Here is a 23,966-nt window from a genome sequence, read left to right on the forward strand (position 1 = left end):
CCCACCAGGTGCCTGGCCAGGTGCTGCCCCAGATACCTCCCTCCAGGCTGTCATCCTCTACATCACTGGGACAGTAGTAAGGGAAATAGAAAGCTCCCCAACGCCCTCCACCTCCACCCCAGGCCTGATCATGAGACATGGCTGGCTCAGAGACAGTGACAGTGGGGTCAGAGGGTATGAGACAGATTCACCATCTACCAGGAACAGGCAAGTGAGCACCACCCTCCTCATCGGGAATGAAGGGACAACAATAGTACCTATTTCATAGTAAAATGTCTTAGGTGTTCAATAAATGATAGATGCTACCATCAGTGATTACCAATGTTACAAAACTGTAAACAGAGAAGGGTGGCTTTATAAGAAGAAGAAAAGAGATCTCTCTCTTTCCACCATGTGAGGACCCAGCAAGAAGGTGGCTGTCTGCAAGCCAGGAAGAGAGCCCTCACCAGGAATCTGCTGGCACCTTAATCTTGGACTTCCCAGCCTCCACAACTGTGAGAAAGCAAGGTATGTTGCTTAAGCCACCCAGTTTGTAGTGTTTTGTTATGGCAGTCCTAGCTGACTAAAAACTACTATCTCCTAGAACCTATGAGTTTTGTTTCAAAGCACTTACCATAATCTATAGTTATCTATCTACCTGTGCAATTAAAAAATTTTTTTTATTATATTTTTGAGATGGAGTCTCACTCAAGTTGCCCAGGCTGGAGTGCAGTGGCATGATGTTGGCTCACTGTAGCCTTCACCTCCCAGGTTCAAGCAATTCTCCTGCAGCCCCCAAGTCGTTTAGGTAGGGAGCTAGTTATGTTCACTTCTGGACCTAGGGGCAGGTTATACAGATGGGTTCATTTTGTGAAGGTGTGTTGAGCTGTACACAGGATTTGTGTGTTTTTATGTTTGTTATACTTCAGGAAAAACTTAAAAAGATAAATTGCACAGGCTGGGCACGGTGGCTCATGCTTGTAATCCCAGCACTTTGGGAGGCCAAGTCCGGCAGACACTAAAGGTTAGGAGTTTGAGAGCAACTGGCCAACATGGTGAAACCCCATCTCTACTAAAAATGCAAAAATTAGCCAGGCGTGGTGGTACACACCTATAATCCCGGCACTTTGAGAGGCTGAGGCAAGAAGACTGCTTGAGCCCAGGAGTTTGAGACCAACCTGGGGAACATGGTGAAACACCATCTCTCCAAAAAAAAATACAAAAAATAGCCAGCCTATAGTCCCAGCTACTTGGCGGGGGAGGTGGGGCGGTGTTGAGGCAGGAGGATCCCTTGAGTGTGGGAGCTGGAGGTTGCAATGCGCTGAGATCATGCCGCTGCACTCCAGCCTGGGTGATGGAGGACCTATTTCATGCCTTTCTCCTAACTTTTGGTGGCTGCTGCCAAAATCCTTGGCATTCTGTGCAGTGCCCCTGCCCTCCAATCTCTGCTTCTGTCTTCACAAGGCCTTTTCCTCTGTGTCTCTGTGCACTCTTCTGTCTCTTATGAAGACACTCTCGTTGGATCTCAGGCCCACCCTAATCCAGCATGATCTTATCTTGATCCTTACCTTAATTACATCAGCAAAGACCCTGTTTTCAAGTAAGATCATATTCTGAAGTTCTCCATGGACGTGCATTTTTGGGAGATACTCTTCCACCCGTGATGCCCTCTAAGATTGCCAGCCCCAGGAGGACAAGTGGCGTCACTCACCTTAGGATCCCTAGAATGACCCTAGCCTCAGAACCTAGCCTGTCATAGATGAGCTGCTCACAAAATGTTGGCTGAATAGATGAATTATCAGTACATCTTCACATCAGGAGCACCAATGCTGTGTGCCTGACACATGGTGGGTAATGAGTAGTTGATTGACAGGTGAATGACATTTGGACACCAATTGAGAATGACTGCAGAGTGTAGAAACAATGACAGGATGGCCAGGTGCAGTGGTTCATGCCTGTAATCCCAGCACTTTGGGGGGCCAAGGCAGGTAGATCACTTGAGGTCAGGAGTTCAAGACCAGCCTGGCCAACATGGTAAAACCCCATCTCTACTAAAAATATAAAAATTAGCTGGGCATGGTGGCGCGTGCTTGTAATCCCAGCTACTCGGGAGGCTGAGGCAGGAGAATCACTTGAACCCAGGAGGTGGAGGTTGCAGTGAGCTGAGATTGCGCCATTGTACTCCAGCCTGGGCAATAAGAGCAAAACTCTAAATAAATAAATAAATAAATAAATAAATAAGATAGCCAGGTGTGGTGGCTCATGCCTGTATTTCCAGCGCTTTGAGAGGCTGAGGCAGGTGGATTGCTTGAGGTCAGGAGTTCAAGACCAGCCTGGCCAACATGGTGAAACTCCATCTCTATTAAAAACACAAAAATTAGCCCAGCTTGGCCACGGGTGCTTGTTCCCAGCTACTCAGGAAACTGAGGCAAGAGACTCGCTTGAACCTGGGAGTTTGAGGTTGCAGTGAGCTGAGATTACACCACTGTACTCTAGCCTGGGTGACAGAGTGAGACTCTGCGTGAAAAAAAATAAAAAGAAGGCTGGGAGCAGTGACTCATGCCTGTAATCTCAGCACTTTTGGGAGGCTGAGACAGGTGGATCACCTGAGGTCAGGTGTTCGAGATCAGCCTGGGCAACATGGTGAAACCCTGTTTCTACTAAAAGTACAAAAAATTAGCAGACATGGTGACATGTGCCTGTAGTCCCACCTACTTGGGAGGCTGAGACACAGGAATCGCTTGCAGTGAGCCGAGATCCTGCCACCACACTGCAGCCTGGGCAACAGAGTGAGATGCCATCTCAAAAAAATAAAAATAAATAATGATAGGTGCTGCTCACTGAGCACTTATTTTGGGCCCCTTGCTTTCTTTGCATGGTTCTATTTAATCCCACTTTATAGAAAAGTAGGGGACCATGTGTCCCAGTTTGCATGAGACAGACCTGGTTGGCACCTATTGTCCCAGCATATGAGTGTTTTGTTCCCACTTTCCCCTCCTATTCTCAGAACTGTACTGAGCTGCTCACTAAAGTATGTGGTCACCCCGCAGATAAGGCAAGAGTCTTAAAAATTCCTAAAGGCAATAAATTCAGCAACTGATTTGCTCTCTTCTCAGAGACTCTAAAGCCCTTGCCCTTAACTGCTAGTGGTGCTGAGGGTGTTAATTAGGAGAGGGTTTTTTTGTTGTCCTTGTTTTGTTTTTGGCAGAAATAAGGCTGGTATCAAATAACCATCTCAAGAGAGAGAGGTCACAGGGAGGCCAGCTCCCTCCCTGCTCGAGTCCAGTGATCTGTGGAGGAGAGAGGTCCACAGATCCCCATCCACGCAGACTGGGTCCAAAATTTGCAGGGCCCAGTGCAAAATGAAAATTCAGGGCCTTTTGTTAAAAAGTTGTTAATAACTCAAGACAGCAACAACAGAGCATCAGACAAACGCTGGGCCTTTAGTGTGTGGGACCATGCAGGTCATAGGCCTGTGAAACTGTTACCCAGGCTGGGAATCTGGCAGTCATCCTTGACCTCTCGCCCTCCCTAAGCCCTCCTTAAGCCCTCCTTTCACATGGAGTCCTGCAGATGCAAGCTTATTAAGCAGCTCCCCCTACTCCCTCCCAAATGCCATTCCTCTGGTCCAGGGGCACTTCTCACCGCTGGACTACAGCAACCATTCAGACAGCTTCCAGTCCTGCCTGCTCTGGCCCATCCTCCTCTTTGCAGCCAGAAAGATCTCCCCGAAGGCCAATCCGACCCTAGTGCCTCCCTGCTTAGAACCTTCCATGGCTCCTGCTATGGACTGAATTCTTCCCTCCCCAGAATCACATGTTGCAGCTTTAAGTCCCATTGCAACTGTATTTGGAAAAGGTGCCTTTAGGAAATAATTAAGGTTAAATGAGGTCATAAGAGTGGGACCCTGATCCCATGGAATTCGTGTCCTTATAAGAGGAGAGAGACACTGTAAAGCTCATTCTCCTCTTCCCCTCGTGCACACACACACAAAGAAAAGGCCATGTGAGGACGCAGTGAGAAAGCAGCTGTCTACAGGCCAAGAAGAAAGCCCTCACCAGAGACTGAATCTGCTGGCACCTTGATCTTGGACTTCTGGCCTCCAGATCTGTGAGACATCAATGTCTGTTCTTTAGCTACTAAACCTGTGGTATTTTGTCACAGCATCCCGAGCAGACAAAGGCACCTCCCTGCTGTCTGAGATCTGGGCATGATCTCTGTGGCTGCCACCTCTCCAGCCCTTGCCAGACCTTCTTTCCTGTCTCTGGGTCTTCCAACATATTCTTCCTCTCCCCCTTTCTTACCTCTTTATCTGGCCAACTCCTGCTCGGCTCTCAGTCCCCAGCTTAGAAATTAAGCTTCCCTCACCTCCCCATCATGCACAGTCCACGGAGGGCTCCTCCCTACCCCCACAGCTACTCCATGCGCCCTCCCTTATAGGGAATTCTTGTCACTTGTGTCACTACATGTTTGGGGCCTCTCTTGCCCAGTAGTTCAGGAGCTCCCTGAGAACAGGGATTTTTATTCTGCTCAACCCCTGGTCCTGAGCATCTACAGGTCTGGGGGCGTCTCATCCCTGGTATCCTTACCTTTGAGAAGGATGCCAGGGTCAGACTGTGAGATCCAAAGCCCCGGTCAGACTGTGAGATCCAAAGACCCTCTGGGAAGCTAGGGGCTGAGGAACAGAGTTGGAAGCCAGACTGTGGGTAGAGGAGCAGGGCTGAGGGTGCAGGAAGAGAGTTCAACAGCCTCTGTGAGTTTACTTTTCATCCACTTCCTCTGCAGGGAGAACTTGCAACTGGTCCTGCTTGGAATGTGTCATTCATTTATTTAGTCAACAAACATTCACTGTGCTTCCAGTTAGGGCCAGGCCCCAGGCCAGGTACTAGGATGCTGCAAGGGAGGTTTCTGGGTCCCCACCAGGAGACACGTGACACAAGCCATAACTTTGTGTTAAATGAGGGACTTCCCCCAGAGTAGTGGGAAAGAGAACTTGGAGGTCAGATAAGCCTAGTGCAACTCCAGGCTCTGCTCCTCATTAGCTGGTAACATGGGACAGTCCACTCATGTGCCCTACTTTTTAAATCCTGAAAATGGCTCTGACAGCGGAACCTCTGGAGGCCTGGGGTGGGATGAGGTCCTGGAACATGACCCCAGTTCCAGGGCTCTGCTTCCTCCTGTTCAGCCTGATAGGCCTCATACACGTCTTCCTCACAGTCACCTACTCCCCACACCATGGCCATGGTCAGGGTCATGTCCATGTGTGGGGAGTACCTGACCATGAAGAAGGCATAGCAACGACCTTCAGTAGCAACCTGCAGCCAACACCCCCAGTGAGACCTTTTCTGAGACTCGGGCAAAGAACCCCAATATGACACGTTCCCCCCAAACCAAGGTAACACGTTCTGCAGAAGCCACCTTAGCCTCTCTCTTCCAGGTTCTACTCTGACTGGGGATCTTAAGCTGCCTGACCTGGAGAGAAAGCCCAGTGGATGAAAGCTGTTATCAAGGAGGAGGAAATTCCTGTTTAGGTGGTCCCATTCAGGCAGACATCACTTGGGCAACAAATACCAGTTACCATTCAGCTAAGTGCTTTCCTTGTGTTAGGTCATTGAATGCTTAAGATATCTTCATCTCATTTAATCATTGCAAAAAGCCCTGAAGTGAGTACTATTTCACCCTGTTTTATAGATGGGAGACTGAGGTTCAGAGAGGTGAAGTCACTTGCCTAAGGTCACACAGCTTATAAGTGCTGCAGCTGGGATTTGAACCCAAGGTCCAACCACTTAACTACTATTCTAATTGCCTCCTCTAAGCCTCAGTTTCCTTATCTGTAAAAGGGGAAAATAGTGTCTCTAACCTACTTCAAAGGTTGTTGACTATTAAATTACAAAGTTAAGGTCTGGTGAAAGGTGAGAAGCTCTCTGGACTCAGACAGACTTGGCTTTAATCCCAGCTCTATAACTTACTAAGTGGGTGATCTTAATTACATTACTTCCCCTCCCAGAGTGAATCTCTTCATTGTTAGAATGGGGAAATGTGGTCATACTTATCTGGAAGGGTTGTCAGAAGGAGTAAAGGTGGGCATCTGTTGGCATGTGAAGCGGGATTTGGACTGTGGAGGGGAGGGTGCTCGGCAGAGGAAGGAGCCTGAGCCTGGAGGTGTTGTGTTATTCGGAACATTGCATTGAATAAGATCCAGCTTGACTCAAACTTCATTTGCTGATGGCTTGACCCCCAGAGGATACCCCCAACCCCTCTGCCTCCCCAGTCTGGTGAAGATGTTAACCCAGCTTGTCTCAATCCATCAATAAATATGGCTGGGAGTGGGATAGTGGGAAAGACCTCAGAAAATGAAGAGCATGTATTGAAATCCCAGTCCCCTCACTTACCAGCAGTGTGACTTTGCATGAGTCATTTCACTTCTCTGAGTCTCAGTTTCCCCCTCTGAAAAAATGGGGATAACATACACAAACTGCAGGGCATTGTGGAGTGGGTTGAATGGGCTTAGGTGGCAACCTTCCCCCTGAGGATCCCAGCCCTCCCATATTGCAGGTGCCTGTGTACAGCTGGAGCTCAGAGAATAGAGCCCCCTTCCTCTTCTGTGCCTTCTGTGGCATCCTCATCACCTTGACTGCCATGATTTCGGCTGGAAGCAAGCCCTGGACATAGGGCTTCTGCTCTCTTCCCTGCTGTGCCTCATGGTGTCCATAGCCACTCTGCTGGGCCCTGGCAACCTTGTCCTGCTACTGGTCCTGCAGATAGGTGCCCACTTGGATTGCAGCCCCAGGACCTGTGCTCAACTAGAAAGGCAAGAGCTAACATTCTGGCTCCCACCTCTAATCTTACGAGGAAACAGGAGCAACCCTCATTTTTTGTTTTAGTTTTAAAAACTGGCATTAGCTGGGCACGGTGGCTTATGTCTATAATCCAAGCCCTTTGGGAGGCTGAGGCAGGCAGATCACGTGAGGTCAGGAGTTTGAGACTAGTCTGGCCAGCATAGTGAAACCCTGTCTCTACTAAAACTACAAAAATTAGCTGGGCATGGTGGCAGGCGCCTGTAATCCTAGCTTCTTGGGAGGCTGAGGCAGGAGAATCGCTTCAACCTGGGAGGTGGAAGTTGCACTGAGCTGAGATCATGCCATTGCACTCCAGCCTGGACAAGAGCAAGACTCCATCTCAAAAACAAAACAAAACAAACAAAAACTGACATTGAAGATGTGCACTATGGCTGTATTGGTTGATAAACAATGCAAATATTTCTGCTCCAGTTGTTAAATAGCAGCAGCTCCAAACCCTGTGAGTACCCCCAGCACCCTGTCAGTCTCAACCCACCCCAGAGACACTTCCACTGTTGTAAATAACTCAAGAAATAACACTCTATAATTATATTTCCTTTTGATAAGTATCTCATGTTGATTACTGAGTCAGAAGGATGCACATTTTAAGACTTTAGATTCGTATTTCCAAAATAGCCTTCAGAAAAAGTATGCCATTTGAAACTCCCACCAGCGAAGTAGGAGACTATGAGATGCCCATTTTCCTTCATCTTCATCAACAACGGTTTTTATAATTTTTCTATTGCTTGAAAACCTGGAAGAAAACCTGGAAGATAAAAAGATATGATATACTGTTTTTTTGTTTTTGTTTTTGTTTTTTTTGAGACGGAGTTTCGCTCTTGTTACCCAGGCTGGAGTGCAATGGTGCAATCTCGGCTCACTGCAACCTCCGCCTCCTGGGTGCAGGCAATTCTCCTGCCTCAGCCTCCTGAGTAACTGGGATTACAGGCACGCACCACCATGCCCAGCTAATTTTTTGTATTTTTAGTAGAGACGGGGTTTCACCATGTTGACCAGGATGGTCTCGATCTCTTGACTTCATGATCCACCCACCTCGGCCTCCCAAAGTGCTGGGATTACAGGCTTGAGCCACCGCACCCGGCCCCAATATACTGTTTTAATTTGCCTTTTTTTTTTTTTGAGAGAGAGTCTTGCTCTTGCTCTGTCGCCCAGGCTGGAGTGCAGTGGCTTGATTACAGCTTGCTACATGCCCAAGCAATTCTCCTGAGTAGCTAGGACTACAGGCATGTGCCACCATGCTCCACTAATTTTTATTTATGTATTTATTTTTTGAGATAGAGTCTTGCTTTGTCTCCCAGGCTGGAATGCAATGATTCGATCCTGGCTCACTGCAGCTCCATCTCCTGGGTTCAATCTATTCTCCTGCCTCAGCTTCCCAAGTAGCTGGGATTACAGGTGTGCGCCACCACACCTGGCTAATTTTTGTATTTTTAGTAGAGACAGGGTTTCACCATGTTGGCCAGGCTGGTCTCAAACTCCTGACCTCAGGTGATCCTCCCACCTCGGCCTCCCAAAGTGCTGGGATTAGAGGCATGAGCTACCCCAGTCAGTGGCCTCTTTTTATTGATTTGAGTTTTTTGTTTGTTTGTTTTGAGATAGTCTCACTCTGTCATCCAGGCTGGAGTGCAGTGGCACGATTTCAGCTCACTGCAACCTCCGTCTGCCGGGTTCAAGCAATTCTCCTGCCTCAGTTTCCCAAGTAGCTGGGATTACAGGCGCCCACCACCAACACCTGACTCATTTTTTTTGTATTTTTTTTTTTAATAGAGACAGGGTTTCACCGTGTTGGCCAGAAGCACTTTTGGTATTGCCTCTTCCCTTTCTCCATGGAGCTAGGAGGGGAATGATTTGTACTCTCAATCCAGAAAGACTTCTTAATAGGAGAAATCTGGAGAAGATGGAAAACAAGAGATAATGAAAGATTCCAAGTACTTTTTACTTTGGATGATTTTCTTCTTGAACCTACCCTTCCCGCTTCAAACCATGGAAAGATCACTGTGCTCTTCTGTAGCCAGAATGACTGGGTCGCGCCCTCATGGCAGGGTGGGGTCTTTCTGGCTTGCTGCACTCTCTGAGCCAAGTGGGTCTCCACCCAAGAAATCTCCTTGCTCGGGAGCTGTGCTGATGTTAGAAAGACCCAGCTGACTGTCCTCTTGCCAAGCCCTGGCTCAAGTTGTCTCTGATGCTGACCAGCTGTGTGTCCTTGCCCTATCCTTTAACCTCTCTGTGCCTCAATTCCCTTGTCTCTGAAATGGAGAAAACTGCCCACCTTTCAAGGGTTGTTGGGAAGATTAGAAAAGGCCATGCGTCTAAGGCTTTGGACACAATGTCTGGCATGGTGTAGGTGCTCCAGAAACACTTGTCAAATCAGTAGCGGATGGCTGTTTTCCTTTCCACTTGTTCTTGCTACTTTTGTGTGCATGATGTGTGCATGTGTGTGTGTGTGTGTGTCCTTTCTTAACCTTTTTCCAACTGCAAATTTACTCAACTTTTCAGAAAAGTGAAAAAGCAATCCCCTTCACTTTAACCTATGCGAGTTAGGAAGCTTTGGTGACAAGAAGCAGAAATAAGCTGGAACCTGTAGAAAAAACAGAAAGTGGGGAGAATGTATTAAAAAACACAAAGCTGGCACAGATTCCAAGAGCCTGAAGCGGGGATTCTTCTCTCTACTAATCCCTGGAGGTGGACTGTGTTTTTCTCTGTCCTCCTCTCTCTCTCCCGCTCCTGTCTTCTCTCCAGACTGGCTTTCTCTTCCACTCAGTCATGCACAGCCTCATGACTGTGGCCACTCACTTCTCCCAGGGACAGTCTCAACTACCTGCAGAGACTCACTAACTGATCCTAAGTCCCTAAACCAGGTTTCGGTTAGGGAGATTCTGATTGGCTCACACTGGGCCAGGTCCAATCAGATGTTGTCCCTTGAGAAACACACAGTGCGTCACAGCCCGAGGGCAAGTGAGTTCATCAGATCTTCTCTCGGTAGGCAGGAAAAGACTGGGCCAGCTGAGAGGCTCCGGAGGGACTGGGGTGGAGGTAACTGGAAACTGAATTCAGAGCTCATGGAATTCTCCCCAGAAGGTCAGAGCTTGAAGGAGACTCACATATTGCCTGGTCCCACCTCTGCCCACAGAGAGGAATGAGGCGCAGAGGTATGTGGTTTGTCCAAGACTGCCCGGCCAGTCAGTGATGGGGCTGGAAAGAAACTCAGGTTTCCTAGCACCATGGCTCAGGCTCACATTGTCAGACAGTCAGACGATTTCTCCAAGAGCACACTGTTCAATAGAACCTTCTATTTTTGCCGGTTGCAGTGACTCATGCCTATAATCCCAACTATAAGGAAGACAGAGGTGGAAGGATAACTTGAGCCCACAAGTTTGAGACTCACCTGGGCAACATAGCAAGACCCCATTCTCCACAAAAAGGGGGAAAAAAGACCAAAAAAAACCTTTCTATTTTTGTGATGAGAAAAATGTTTTATATCCATACTGTGGCTCTTAGCACTTGAAATTTAGCTATTGTGGCTGAAGAATCAATATTTTTTATTTTATCTTATTTTATTTTATTGAGACAGGGTCTTGTTCTGCTGCCCAGGCTAGAGTGCAGTGGCACCATCATGGCTCTCTGCAGCCCCAACCTGCTGGCCTCAAGCCATCCTCCCACTTCAGCCTCTTGAATGGCTGGGATTACTCAAGAAGCGTAGGCACGTACCATGACACTGGGTTGATTTCTTAATTTTGTAGAGACGAGATCTCCCTATGTTGCCCAGGCTGGTCTTAAACTCCTGGTCTCAAGCAGTGCTCCCACCTGGACCTCCCAAAGTGCTGGGATTATAGGTGAGAGCCACCACACCCTACTTATTTTATTTTAATTAATTTTAAATTAAGTAGCCACATGTGGTTACTAGCTACCATATTGGACAGGGCAGTCCTAGAGCTTGAAACTTCTGATTCTTTGTGAAAAGTGGACACCAAATCCCCACCAGATAAAGAATCAAAAGACAGAACAGGTAGTTAATGCGAGAAGCCATATATAGAAAATTATTGCTCTGTAAAAGCATTTAGTTTTGATGGTATTTGTGGAAATGTGTCTCAAAAAAAAAAAAAAACAAGATTCACCTCATTTGTTTCCTCTCTCAGGAATCACCGTCCTGCACTGACGAGGTCCAGTATCGGAAAACCATTGTTTCATAGATTTCTGACCAGTTTTTTGTTGTGTTGTTTCTGTTGGGAGAACATATCTGGTCTCCGTTATCTCATCTTGGCCAGAAGCAGAAGTGTTCTGTATCTTTAATGCACTATTTTAAAGTATTTAAAAAGATTATCTTAGTTTGTTCAGGCCGTTGAAACAAAATACCATAAATTGGGTGGCGTATAAACAACAGACAGTTGTTTTTCTTACAGTTCTGGAGGCTGGGAAGCCCAACAGCAAAGTGCTTGCAGGTCTGGTGTCTGGTGAGGCCCCTCTTCCCTATTCATAGAGGGTGCCTTCTTGCTGTGTCCTGATGTGCAAGGGGCTGGACCTCTTTGAGGTCTCTTTGATAAAGGTACTAATCCATATCATGAGGGCTCCACTTTCATGACCTAATCACCTCCCAGCCACCCCACCTCCTAATACTGTCACCTTTGGGATAAGGATTATAATATGTGAATTTGGAAGGACACAAATGTTCATTGTAAACTAAGGATCAACTAAAGAGAAGGGTTCTAGGACTGTGCAGTCTTCAAAATCTCCCCGAAGCATAATCAGAGAAAGACTTGGAAAACCATGTAGTTCAATAAAAGGAGAGGTCTTTGTCTTAGGAGTCAGAGACCCAAGTTTCTCCTATTCAGTTTGGCATATGGGCTGATTTTCAGGCATGTTCAGGCTGGTCCTTGGTGCCATACCTAACTCATCTGTCTACAATCGCTGCATCTTTTCTCTCCTTCCATCCAGTCATCAGGTATTCCTGCTCCCATCATCCTCCACAGGTACCTGAAAAGTCCACATGCACACCAACCCCTTCTCTAAGCTGCCGGAGGTAGGATGTTGGAAACATGGCATCCCACCCTGGAGAGGAGAATCTTTGGAATAAACAGTGGTGAAGAGGTCTTGCCTAGGTATTTCCCCTGCCCAAATTTTAAGCTGTTTATTTTGAAATAACTACACACTCAAAGGCAAGTGTAGGAACAGAACATAGGGATTCACATACCAGTCACCCAGCTTCCCCAGTGGTGAAATTCTGGTTAATTTTTTTATCTTTTTTGAGACAGAGTCTCACTCTGTTGCCTGGGCTGGGGTGCAGTGGCATGATCTTGGCTTACTGCAACCTTTGCCTCCCAGGTTCAAGTGATTCTCCCACCTCAGCCTCCAAGTAGCTGGGACACCCACAACACCCAGCTAATTTTTTTCTTTTTTCTTTTCTTTTTTTTTTTTTTTGAGATGGAGGTTTACTCTGTCACCCAGGCCGGAGTGCAGTGATCTCAGCTCACTGCAACCTCTGCCTCCTAGGTCCAAGTCATTCGCCTGCCTCAGTCTTCCGAGTAGCTGGGACTAAGGTGGCTGCCACCACGCCTGGCTAATTTTTTGTATTTTCAATAGAGACGGGGTTTCACCATGTTAGCCAGGATGGTCTCGATCTCCTGACCTCGTGATTCACCCTGCTCCGCCTCCCAAAGTGCTGGGATTACAGGCTTGAGCCACCACACCTGGTCCTCTGTGCAGGTTTTTGTGTGAATTTAAACTTTATCTGTGATAAATGCACAAGAATACAACTGCTGGGTTATATATGATAAGTGCATGTTTAGTCTTATAAGAAATTGCAGGCCAGGCACAGTGGCTCATGCCTGTAATCCCAGCACTTTCGGAGGCTGAGGCGAGCGGATCACCTGAGGTCAGGAGCTCAAGACCAGCCTGGCCAACATAGTGAAACCATATCCCTACTAAAAATACAAAAATTAGCCAGGCATGATGGTGTACCCCTGTAATCCCAGCTGTTTGGGAGGCTGAGACAGGAGAATCTCTTGAATCTGGGAGGTGGAGGTTGCAGTGAATTGAGATTGCACCACTGTACTCCAGCCTGGGCGACAGAGAGACTCATCTCAAAAAAAAAAAAGAGAAATTGCCAAACTATTTTCCAAAATGTCTATAACCTGTTACATTTCCATATATATATATGTATACATATATATATAACTTTTATAATCATAGGAAAAATAAGATTTTCTTTAAAGAAGAAAAAACCGAGGTGTACTGGCTTACACCCGTCACCTTATCACTTTGGGAGGCCGAGGTAGGAGAATCATTTGAGCCTGAGAGGTATAGGCTACAGTGAGCTGTGACTGCACCACTACACTCCAGCCTGGGCAACAGAGCAAGAACCTGCCTCAAAGAAAAAGAAAAAAATAATCTGATGAAAATATACTAACGTAACTGTGATTAGTCTGTGGTTGTTGTAGGATCATGAATAATTTGGTTTTCTTCTTTCTGTAACCTTTATATTAAGCATATATTTCTTAAAAAATTTTTAAGCCTATTGATTTGCAGTAGCTTCAAAAAGAAAAAAGAAAAAAAGAAAAAAAATTGTAAGCCCAATTATTAATGTCAAGGGAAAAAAGACCTACAAAGAGCTGATATAAGGTCAAGCTCAATGAAGGAGTGAGCTCAGCCCCCTATCCAATACTGCCTTACCTCATTCTCAGCTGCAAGGATGATGGAAAGATGCTTTAGTCTGGTTCTAGACAACACTTGCCAATTCTGGCCCTGTGCAGTGGCTCACCCTGTGGTCCCAGGACTTTGAGAGGCTGAAGTGGGAGGACTGCTTGAGCTCAGGAGTTCGAGACCAGCCTGGGCAACATGGTTAAACCCTGTCTCTAAAATACAAAACAGAAAAACTTGCCAGTTCCATGAACATGCATTGAAAGAACCAGCATTGAAATATGCACCAAGCTCTTTGCTAGGCCCTGAAGGATGGAAGGGTAACTGAGACACGGTCCTTGCCCTGTAAGACCCCCAATCTAATAAAGTGTCCAGTACTAGCTTTTCTGTTGGTTTGTTTGTTGTGTGTTTGTTTTTAGAAACAGGATCTTCCTCTGTTGCCCAAGCTGCAGTGGTGTGACCACAGCTTACTATAGCCTTGACCTCCTGGCCTCAAGTGATCCTCCTGCCTCAGCCTCCCAAGTAGCTGGGACTACAACTGTGAGTTATTGCCCTGGGTCCCAGTATTGGCTTTTTTTGTTTGTTTGTTTGTTTGTTTGTTTGTTTGTAGAAAATGATTTATTTAGAGAGAGAAACAGGAGAAGGAGAGAGAAAGAAACAGCTAACTCTCACACTGAGTGAGAGAATCCAGAAAGATGGAATCCAGGAGAGGAAAGCAGCTTCCACTCTGAGTGGAAGGGAATGGAGAGAGATGGAGTTTAGGAGGGGAAGACAGACTTCCACAAGACAGTGTGGAAGGGGATTCCAGAAGAGAAATCCAGGAGAGAGAAAGATGGCTTCCACGAAGGGAGTGTTCATGGAAGGGGACCCAAACATGGAGTCCCCAGTATTGGCTTTCCTTAGAGCTAGAAGCAGTTTTAGCTGGGAGCTAAAATCTTAGACCAAATCAAAGTATCTGAAAGTAGGCTGGGCACAGTGGCTCAAACCTGTGATCCTAGCACTTTGGGAGGCTGAGGTGGGCAGATCACTTGAGGTCAGGAGTTTGAAACCAGCCTGGCCAACATGGTGAAACCCCATCTCTACTAAATATACAAAATAAAAAATTAGCCAGGCACGGTGGCATGCACCTGTAACCCCAGCTACTTGAGAGGCTGAGGCAGGAGAATTGCTTGAACCTGGGAGGTGAAGGTTGCAGTGAGCCTAGAGTGCGCCACTGCACTCCAAACTGGGTGACAAGAACAAGACTCCGTCTATTAAAAAAAAAAGTGTCTGAAAGTAGAATTTAAAGAATCAGCAAGCCAGTGAAAAAGCCTTTTGGAAGGAGGAAAGAAAGGAAAGAAGAGGAGGAGTTGGTGATATTATGAGAAGACTCTAAAGCAGCAGGTTGCCAATGGTGGATTTCTGGCACTGTGACTGGTGCACAGAAAGACTTGCCAGATAATTAGGTCACTACCAACTTCACCCTGGCCAAAAGCTCAGCCCTGTATTTAAAAAAAAAAACCAGATACCAGAAAAATCTCTTGAGAAGCAAAATGAAATTTCTGATACAATAGGGAATTAGGTCAGCAAAGAATCAGCATCTTCAAAAACCACATATTAGACACATTTACATATTTCCACAGGTCAGTGTCATAATAAATATAGACCTTCCTACAGTACTTTACAGTTTATAAAGCCACTTCACTGCTCATCTGATCTTCACAATAATTTTGTAAGGGTAGCTATCACCATCCTTCTCTTAGTGATGAGATAATGAGACTCAGAGAGGTGAAGTAACTTGCCCAAGGTCACACAGCCAGGAAGTGGTAAAGCTAAGACTTGGTGCCTGGTCTTTGGATGCTAAAGCCAGTTTCCTCCCAACATTCCACAGATCTCAGAACCATGGCCTGAAAGGCCAGCGATGGTTGTCATAAGGGGCTCACTCTACCTTTTATGAACTTGTGGGAGTGATAGCCAAATTCCTTCAATACACCGAGATGCAAAATAATTTGTGAAAAAGCTTACAGGAAGGTGAAATAGGCTACATTAGCCAACCATCCGCTCACTTATTTCTCTACCACCACGTTAACCTAAGGGGAAAGACCAGAATTGGTGTCAATGTGATCAGAAAAGCGTTGTAATAGCAGGCACTCACGGCCCCTCCAATGCCCTTGGTTAAGAACTTTGTTCTCTGCAGTTTGTGGCGAGAGCGCCCCCATGTGTTTCCACTTTGTCATAAGGCTTTTCTTTCGTTTTCGATAGAGTCTTGTTCTGTTGTTCAGGCTGGAGTGCAGTGGCACCATCTCGGCTCACTGCAATCTGCGCCTCCTGGGTTCAAGCAATTCACTTGCCTCAGCCTCCCGAGTAGCTGGGACTCCAGGCGTGCGCCACCACGCCCAACTAATTTTTTTTGTTTGTATTTTTTTTTAGTAGAGACGGGGTTTCACCATGTTGTCCAGGATGGCCTCGATTTCCTGACCTTGTGATCTGCCCGCCTTGGCCTCCCAAAGTGCTGGGATTACAGGCGTGAGCCACCGCGTTCAGCGAAAACTACTTTATAAGAGTTCCTGAGGGGCGGGGCGGAGCCGGCAAGATGGCTGCGCCCGGGAAGACGACGTTTCCGGAGAAACTAAGCCACAAAAAGTACAGGGCCGCCCTGAAGAAGGAGAAACGACAGAAACGCCGGCAGGAACTTGCTCGACTGAGAGACTCAGGAATCTCACAGAAGGAGGAGAAGGAGGACACTTTTATTGAAGAACAACAACTAGAAGAAGAAAAGCTATTGGAAAGAGAGAGGCAGAGACTACATGAGGAGTGGTTGCTGAGAGAGCAGAAGGCACAAGAAGAATTCAGAATAAAGAAGGAAAAGACAGAGGCGGCTAGAAAACGGCAAGAAGAACAAGAGAGAAAGTTAAAGGAACAGTGGGAAGAACAACAGAGGAAAGAGAGAGAGGAGGAGCAGAAACGACAGGAGAACAAAGAAAAAGAGGAAGCTGTGAAGAAGATGCTGGATCAGGCTGAAAATGAGTTGGAAAATTGTACCACATGGCAAAACCCAGAACCACCCGTGGATTTCAAAGTGGAGAAGGATCGAGCTAATTGTCCCTTCTACAGTAAAACAGGAGCTTGCAGATTCGGAGATAGATGTTCACGGAAACATAATTTCCCAACATCCAGTCCTACCCTTCTTATTAAGAGCATGTTCACAACGTTTGGAATGGAGCAGTGCAGGAGGGATGACTATGACCCTGACGCCAGCCTGGAGGACAGCGAGGAAGAAACCTACCAACAGTTCCTAGATTTCTATGAGGATGTGCTGCCCGAGTTCAAGAACGTGGGGAAAGTGATTCAGTTCAAGGTCAGCCGCAATTTGGAACCTCACCTGAGGGGCAACGTGTACGTTCAGTACCAGTCGGAAGAAGAATGCCAAGCAGCCCTTTCTCTGTTTAACGGACGATGGTATGCCGGACGACAGCTTCAGTGCGAATTCTGCCCGGTGACCCGGTGGAAAATGGCGATTTGTGGTTTATTTGAAATACAACAATGTCCAAGAGGAAAACACTGCAACTTTCTTCATGTGTTCAGAAATCCCAACAATGAATTCTGGGAAGCGAATAGAGACATCTACTTGTCTCCAGCTCTGACTGGCTCCTCCCTGAGCAAGAACTCTGAGAGGTGGGTGAGGATGGGCCACCACGACGAATACTACAGCAGGCTTCGGGGAAGGAGAAACCCAAGCCCAGACCACTCCTACAGAAAAAGTGGGGGATCCGAGAGGAAGAGGAGTAGTCACAGGGGGAAGAAACCTCACAAACGCACATCAAAGAGTCGGGAGAGGCACAGGCCACGCAGCAGAGGAAGAAACAGGGACCACAGCCGGGGCGGAGCAGCCAAAGCCAGAGCCACAGAAGCCGCCGCAGCCGGAGCCAAAGTTCCTCTAGGTCCCGAAGTCGTGGGAGGAGGAGGTCAGGTAATAGAGACAGAACTGTTTAGAGTCCCAAATCCAAATAAACCTGTTTTGTTCTTAAAAAAAAAAAAGTTCCCATAGTAGCAAAAGTCAGAACGCCTATATTCTCCTCCTGTCTCTGAATGGCCTGATTAGTTTGGAACTAATCACTTGAAGCCAGCTGGTCTCTGATCTTTTTTGTGCTCCACTATGCCTCAGGGCTTAGCACAGCACTCTAATTAAGGCTGGAATAAACAAATGTGCAGGATCTCCCAGCTGGCGAGACTGATATGGTAACCTGTATATTCTATTGACTCTTAGTAGCCTCTCCTTTTTTTCTTTTCTTTTCTTTCTTTTTTTTTTTTTTGAGACAGTCTCATTCTGTTGCCAGGTTGGAGTGCAGTGGCACGATCTCAGCTCATTGAAACCTCTGCCTCCCGGGTTCAAGCAAGGCTCCTGCCTCAGCCTCCAGAGTAGCTAGGACTACAAGCATATGCCACCAGGCCCAGCTAATTTTGTATTTTTAGTAGAGATGGGGTTTCACCATGATAGCCAGGATGGACTTCATCTTTTGACCTTGTGATCTGCCCACCTCTGCCTCCCAAATTGCTGGGATTACAGGTGTGAGCCACTGCACCCAACCTAGTACCCTGATTTTTTTTTTTTTTATTTGAGACGGAGTCTCGCTCGTGTTTCCCAGGCCGGAGTGCAGTGGCGCGATCTCGGCCCACCGCAACCTCCGCCTCCTGGTTTAGGCAATTCTCCAGCCTCAGCCTCCTGAGTAGTTGAGATTACAGGCATGCACCACCATGCCCAGCTAATTTTTTGTATTTTCAGTAGAGACGGGGTTTCACCTTGTTGACCAGGATGGTCTCGATCTCTTGACCTCGTGATCCACCCGCCTCGGCCTCCCAAAGTGCTGGGAGTAGCCTGATTTTTACCAGTGCTGAAAGAGGGGCAAAGTTCCCAGGTGTAACCATCAGTCGTAGCTACCACTTACCATAGGGTAGCGTTCAAGGGCTTGAACCTTAGAGTCCAACACCCTAGGTTCAGCTCTTGGTTCTGCTGTTTCTTAGCTGTGTGATATTGAGTTGGTTCATTTCTCTTATTTCATTTGCAAAACAGAGGTAATAAAAATTCATTAATAAGTCACCACAGTGTTTACAGAAAGAAAAAATAAAAAATACCACTGGGCACAGTGGCCCACGTTTGTAATCTCAGCCCTGTAGGAGGCCGAGGTGGGTAGATTGCTTGAGGTCAGAAATTCAAGACCAGCCTGGGCAACTTGGTGAGACCCAGGCTCTACACACACACACACACACACACACACACAAATTAGCTTGGCATGGTGGTGTATGTGCCTGTAATCCCAGCTACTCGAGAGGCCGGGGTGAGAGGATTGCTTGAGCCCAGGAGGTCAAAGCTACAGTGAGCCCTGATAGTGCCACCACTGTACTCCAGCCTAGGAGTGCACTCTGTCATACTTCTGGGTAACAGAGTGAGACCCTGTCTCAAAAACTAAAAATGAAAAAATCTTAAAAATTAGCCTGGGCATGGTGGCACACTCCTGTAATCCCAGCTACTCAGGAGGCTAAGGTAGGAGAATCACATGAACCTGGGAACCAGAGGTTGCAGTGAGCCGAGATGGCGCCACTGCACTCCAGCCTGGGCAACAGAGTGAGACTCCATCTCAAAAGTAAAATAACAATAATAATTAAAAAATAAAACTTCATTGAGTTGTGAGCATTAAATGAGATAATCTGAGTTAAGTGCTTAAAATAGCACCAGGTACACGGTGAGCATTACGTAAGTGTTTGCAGCTATTGCTAATTTAAAGTCCTGCTGACCATGTGGTAGGCCCATGTGCCAGGCTAGGCACTTTATGAATGGCTCTGGGTCACTTTGACTCTAAAACTTCCTCTTAAAGAAAAATCAGGCTGGGCACAGTGACTCACGCCTGTAATCCCAGCACTTTGGGAGACCGAGGTGAGTGGATTGTTTGAGGTCAGGAGTTCAGACCAGCCTGGCCAACGTGCTGAAACCCCGTCTCTACTAAAAATACAAAATTAGCCAGGCATGGTGGTGCATGCCTGTAATCCCAGCTACTTAGGAGGCTGTGGCAAGAGAATCACTTGAACCCAGGAGGTGGAGGTTGCAGTGATCTGAGGTCATGCCATTGCACTCCAGCCTGGGCAGCAAGAGCAAAACTCCGTCTCAAAAAAACAAAAACAGAAAACAAAGAAGTTGCCCAAATCCTTTATTGATAGATTGATTGAGAAGGGGGTCAAGTATGGTCTGGCTCTGTCACCCAAGCTGGAGTACAATGGTTAGATCATAGCTCATTGCAGCTTCAAACTCCTGGGCTCAAAGGATCCTCCTGCCTTATAGCCTCTTGCACCACTGGGATTATAGGTATGTGCCACCATTCCCAGCAGATTCCCCAAAACCTAACTTTACCACGTTTTGCAGTGAGAAGGTATATCCAAACCTACTCCCAAAGGCCAAGGGAGCTGAGGGGCTGAAGAAAGAGGATGACAAATCTGGTTTCTCAGAAAGAAACATGTGAGAGTCTTAGAACAAAAGTCATGTTTCAGGCAGCCATGAGACAATGGATCCCCGTACTGTTACCCACAAGACCCAGGACTCATATACCATAGGGAAAGGGTCATATACCATATGTGCTTCTGAAGGAATGTGTAGGACAACTGAGGTCAACTCTCTGTGAAAGGCAAAGTGTGACATAGCCTATAATTTATTTAAGAAGAGGATTTATGTGGAAAGTAAGAAGTTCCTCTTCAAAGTTTCCCTTCTTGTTAAAGAATAAAGTATAAATGTTAATAGTTTATTTCAAAGACTAACTTCCTTCAAAGCCTTCTTGCTTTTTGCTAATAACTCTTTGTTAAGCCCTTATCCTATGTAGCTGTTTGATATAAAGGAATAAGTACATTCTATGTCCTTGTACTTTAACCAAGATACTTATTTTACACATGCTCAGGCATGTCCCAGCTAGCAGCCTATGCCCCTTCCTTATTTAGAAATGTTATTACTTTTCTAAGTTATTCACAAACAACTTTCTCTTTTCCTTTGTTCTCCATTGCCTTTAGCTATTTAGGAAAGTTTTAACTTGTTAGCCAATCAGGTTTAGCTTAGACTGTGAGGTCTAGCTCCAACCAATGGAGATAGGACACAGCAATAAGGACCCAAAGTGTAAGAGATAAATATTCCTGCCATTGTTTGTTCATTGTACTCTTGGGCAAGATTGCTGATGGACAGCACCCTTTCTGCAGAAAGTAAAATTGCCTTGCTAAGAAAATTCTTTGTCTGAGTGCTAGTTCTTTTTGGCACCAAAGAATGAGCATTTCTAACAATTTGTGTAAGTGTTTAAAATCGTTAACACCGATCCAAGATGGCTGATCGCTAACATCTTGGGATTGCAGCTCCCAGTGAAAGCGCAGAGAACGAGAGGATGCCACATTTTCAGACAAATTTTTGTTGCTTACGGAGCAGAAGACTCCCAGTGGAGGAGCCCCACGAGTCACCAGCATGACTCTTGTGGCCAGCGCAGCAGTTTTGCTGGCACCTCGGCGTGGCAGCTCTTGGTGCAGAGTAAACGGGACCGGTTCCCCTTCTGACCGATGTTTGGAGCTCTGGGAAGGCAGAGTCACCTATTACGGACTCAAGAAGGAAGCCAGACTGGAGATTCCTGGGCAGAAAAGCACCATCAGTCTTAACGCCGCTGTTTTGGCCGGCACAGTGGGTTGCTCATATTTCGGCCCTGGGAATTAACAACTTGGATGTCCACTCAGAGACCTAATTTGAAAGTTGGTAATTACAAAGATGACAGCTGGATAAATTTACAATGATGGGAAGAAACCAGTGTAAAAAGGCTGAGAATACTCAAAATCAGAATGCCTCTCCCTCTAAAGAGGATCACAGTTCCTCATCAGCAATGGAACAAGGCCTGATGGAGAACGAATGCGTTCCAATAACAGAATTAGGCTTCAGAAGGTGGATAATAAGAAACTTCTGTGAGTTAAAAGAACATGTTGTAGCCCAATGTAAAGAAACTAAGAACTTTGAAAAAAAGGTTTGACAAAATCCTAATGAGAATAGACAATTTAGAGAGGAATATAAGTGAATTAATGGAACTAAAGAATACAATATGGGAACTCCGAGAAGTATGCACAGGTTTAAACACTCGAATTGATCAAGCAGAAGAAAGGATATCAGAGGTCGAAGACCAACTTAGTGAAATAAAACAAGAAGACAAGATTAGAGAAAAAAAGGATAAAAAGGAATGAGCAAAATCTCCAAGAAATGTGGGACTATGTGAAAAGACCTAATTTACGTTTCATAGGTGTACCTGAATGAGATGGAGAGAATGAATCCAAGCTGGAAAATATTCTTCAGGATATTATTCAGGAAAATTTTCCTAACCTAGCAAAGCAGGACAAGATTCAACCCCAGGTAATACAGAGAACACCACAAAGATATTCCTCAAGAAGAGCAACCCCAAGGCACATAATCGTTAGATTCACCAGGGTTGAAACGAAGGAGAAAATACTAAGGGCAGCCAGAGAGAAAGGTCAGGTTACCCACAAAGGGAAGCCTATCAGACTTACAGCAGATTTCTCAGCAGAAGCTCTACAAGCCAGAAGAGAGTGGGGGCCAATATTCAACATCCTTAAAGAACAAAACTTTCAGCCCAGAATTTCATATCTAGCCAAACTAAGTGTCACAAATGAAGGAAAAATAAAATCTTTTATGAACAAGCAAGTACTCAGAGATTTTATTACCACCAGGCCTGCTTTACAAGAGCTTCTGAAAGAAGCATTACACATAGAAAGAAACAACCAGTATTAGCCTTTCTAAAAATATACCAAAAAGTAAAGAGCATCAACATAAAGAAGAATTTACATCAACGAATGGATAAAACAGCCAGTTAACATCAAATGGCAGTAACCCTAAATTTAAATTGACTAAATCCCCCAATCAAAAGATACAGCCAAAACCCAACTGTATGCTACATCCAGACCCATTTCACATGCAAGAATACACAAAGACTCAACACAAAGGGATGGAGAAAGATTTACCAACCAAATGGAGAGCAAAAATAAATAAAATAATAAAAAGCAGGAGTTACAATTCTCATATCTAATAGATTTTAAAGCAACAAAGATATAGTGGTAAAAGTATCAATGCAACAATAAGAGCTAATGATCCTAACACCCAGATACATAGAGACTTAGACTCCATGAGACAGAAAATTAATAAGGATATCCAGGACTCGAATTCAGATCTGGAACAAGTAAACTTAATAAATATTTATAGAGCTCTCCACTTTAAATACACAAAATATACATTCTTGTCAATACCACATCATACCTACTCATACGTTTAAATGAAATACTGATTGGCCATTATTAATACCCATTTTTTAGAATAAAGCAACATTTCCATTCTCTCTCCCTCTGTTTCTTCCTCTTCCTTCCTCTCCTTCACTCCTTTTTTTTTCTTCCCTTCTGTTAAAAAAAAAACCACACGCACACACAGAAAAAGAAAAAATAAAATCAGAGAATCTTCCTCCCCTTTTTAAAATTAGCCACATAGAGAATGAATTAAAAAAAAAAAATTGTAACACTAAGGAGTTCTTTTGACCTAAAGGGCAGGATTTATAGCTCTTAATAGTAGATAAAGTAGAAATCATAGAGGCATTCCTGGAACTCGGGTTAATCAGAAGTCAGGAGCAGTGGTTCATGCCTGTAATCCTAGCACTCTGAGAGGTCAAGGTGTCCAGGAGTTCAAGACCAGTCTGGGCAACGGCAACATAGCAAGACCTGTCTCTTAAAAAAAAAAAAAAAAAAAACAACCAGAAGTCAATATGGCAGATTAAAATCCAAGACAAATTTGCCTTAGCCTCCACATACTACATTTGCTTTATTGTTTCCCTGCTAAATTTGTTTCATTATGAACCATTTGAGAGTAAGCTACAGATACAATGCCCCTTTTCTCCAAATACTGAATGTGCTTTTGTTTAAACACAAGAACATTTTCTTATATAACCAAGATCCAGTAATCAGAATCAGGACATCAACATGATACATTTCTGAAATCTATAGACCTTACTCAGATTTTGCCAATTGTCCCAATAACATGCTTTATACCAAAAGAAAATCCAGGACAATGTGTTACATTTTTTGTTTTTTTTGAGACAGAGTTTCCCTCTTACTGCCCAGGCTGGAGTGCAATTGCACGATCTCAGCTCACCACAACCTCGCATCCTGAGTTCAAGTGACTCACCTGCCTCAGCCTCCCAAGTAGCTGGGATTACAGGTGCATGCCACCACACCCAGCTAATTTTTGTATGTTTAGTAGAGACAGGGTTTCACCATGTTGACCAGGATGGTCTCAATCTCTTGACCTCATGATCTGCCCACCTCGGCCTCCCAAAGTGCTGGGATTACAGGCGTGAGCCACCACACCCAGTTTTTGTTTCTGTTTTTGTTTGAGACAGTCTCTCACTCTGTTGCCCAGGCCAGAGTGCAATGGTGTGATCTTGTCTCACTGCA

The 23,966-nt window shown here is 45.6% G+C and overlaps 1 pseudogene across 1 annotated transcript in view; it reads left to right on the forward strand.

The window, feature by feature from the left end:
* LOC100415124 (U2 small nuclear ribonucleoprotein auxiliary factor 35 kDa subunit-related protein 2 pseudogene) overlaps nt 1-23,966 on the forward strand; it is a 75,972-nt pseudogene that overhangs the window by 45,685 nt on the left and 6,321 nt on the right. Inside the window, exons 2-4 of the transcript XR_013520601.1 lie at nt 343-507; nt 13,892-14,012; nt 15,882-17,416. The product of XR_013520601.1 is annotated as a U2 small nuclear ribonucleoprotein auxiliary factor 35 kDa subunit-related protein 2 pseudogene (transcript). The remainder of the gene's footprint in view (nt 1-342; nt 508-13,891; nt 14,013-15,881; nt 17,417-23,966) is intronic.

The sequence above is a fragment of the Callithrix jacchus genome, chromosome 7 (genome assembly GCF_049354715.1).
Source record: "Callithrix jacchus isolate 240 chromosome 7, calJac240_pri, whole genome shotgun sequence".
In the NCBI taxonomy this organism is placed as follows: Eukaryota; Metazoa; Chordata; class Mammalia; order Primates; family Cebidae; genus Callithrix; species Callithrix jacchus.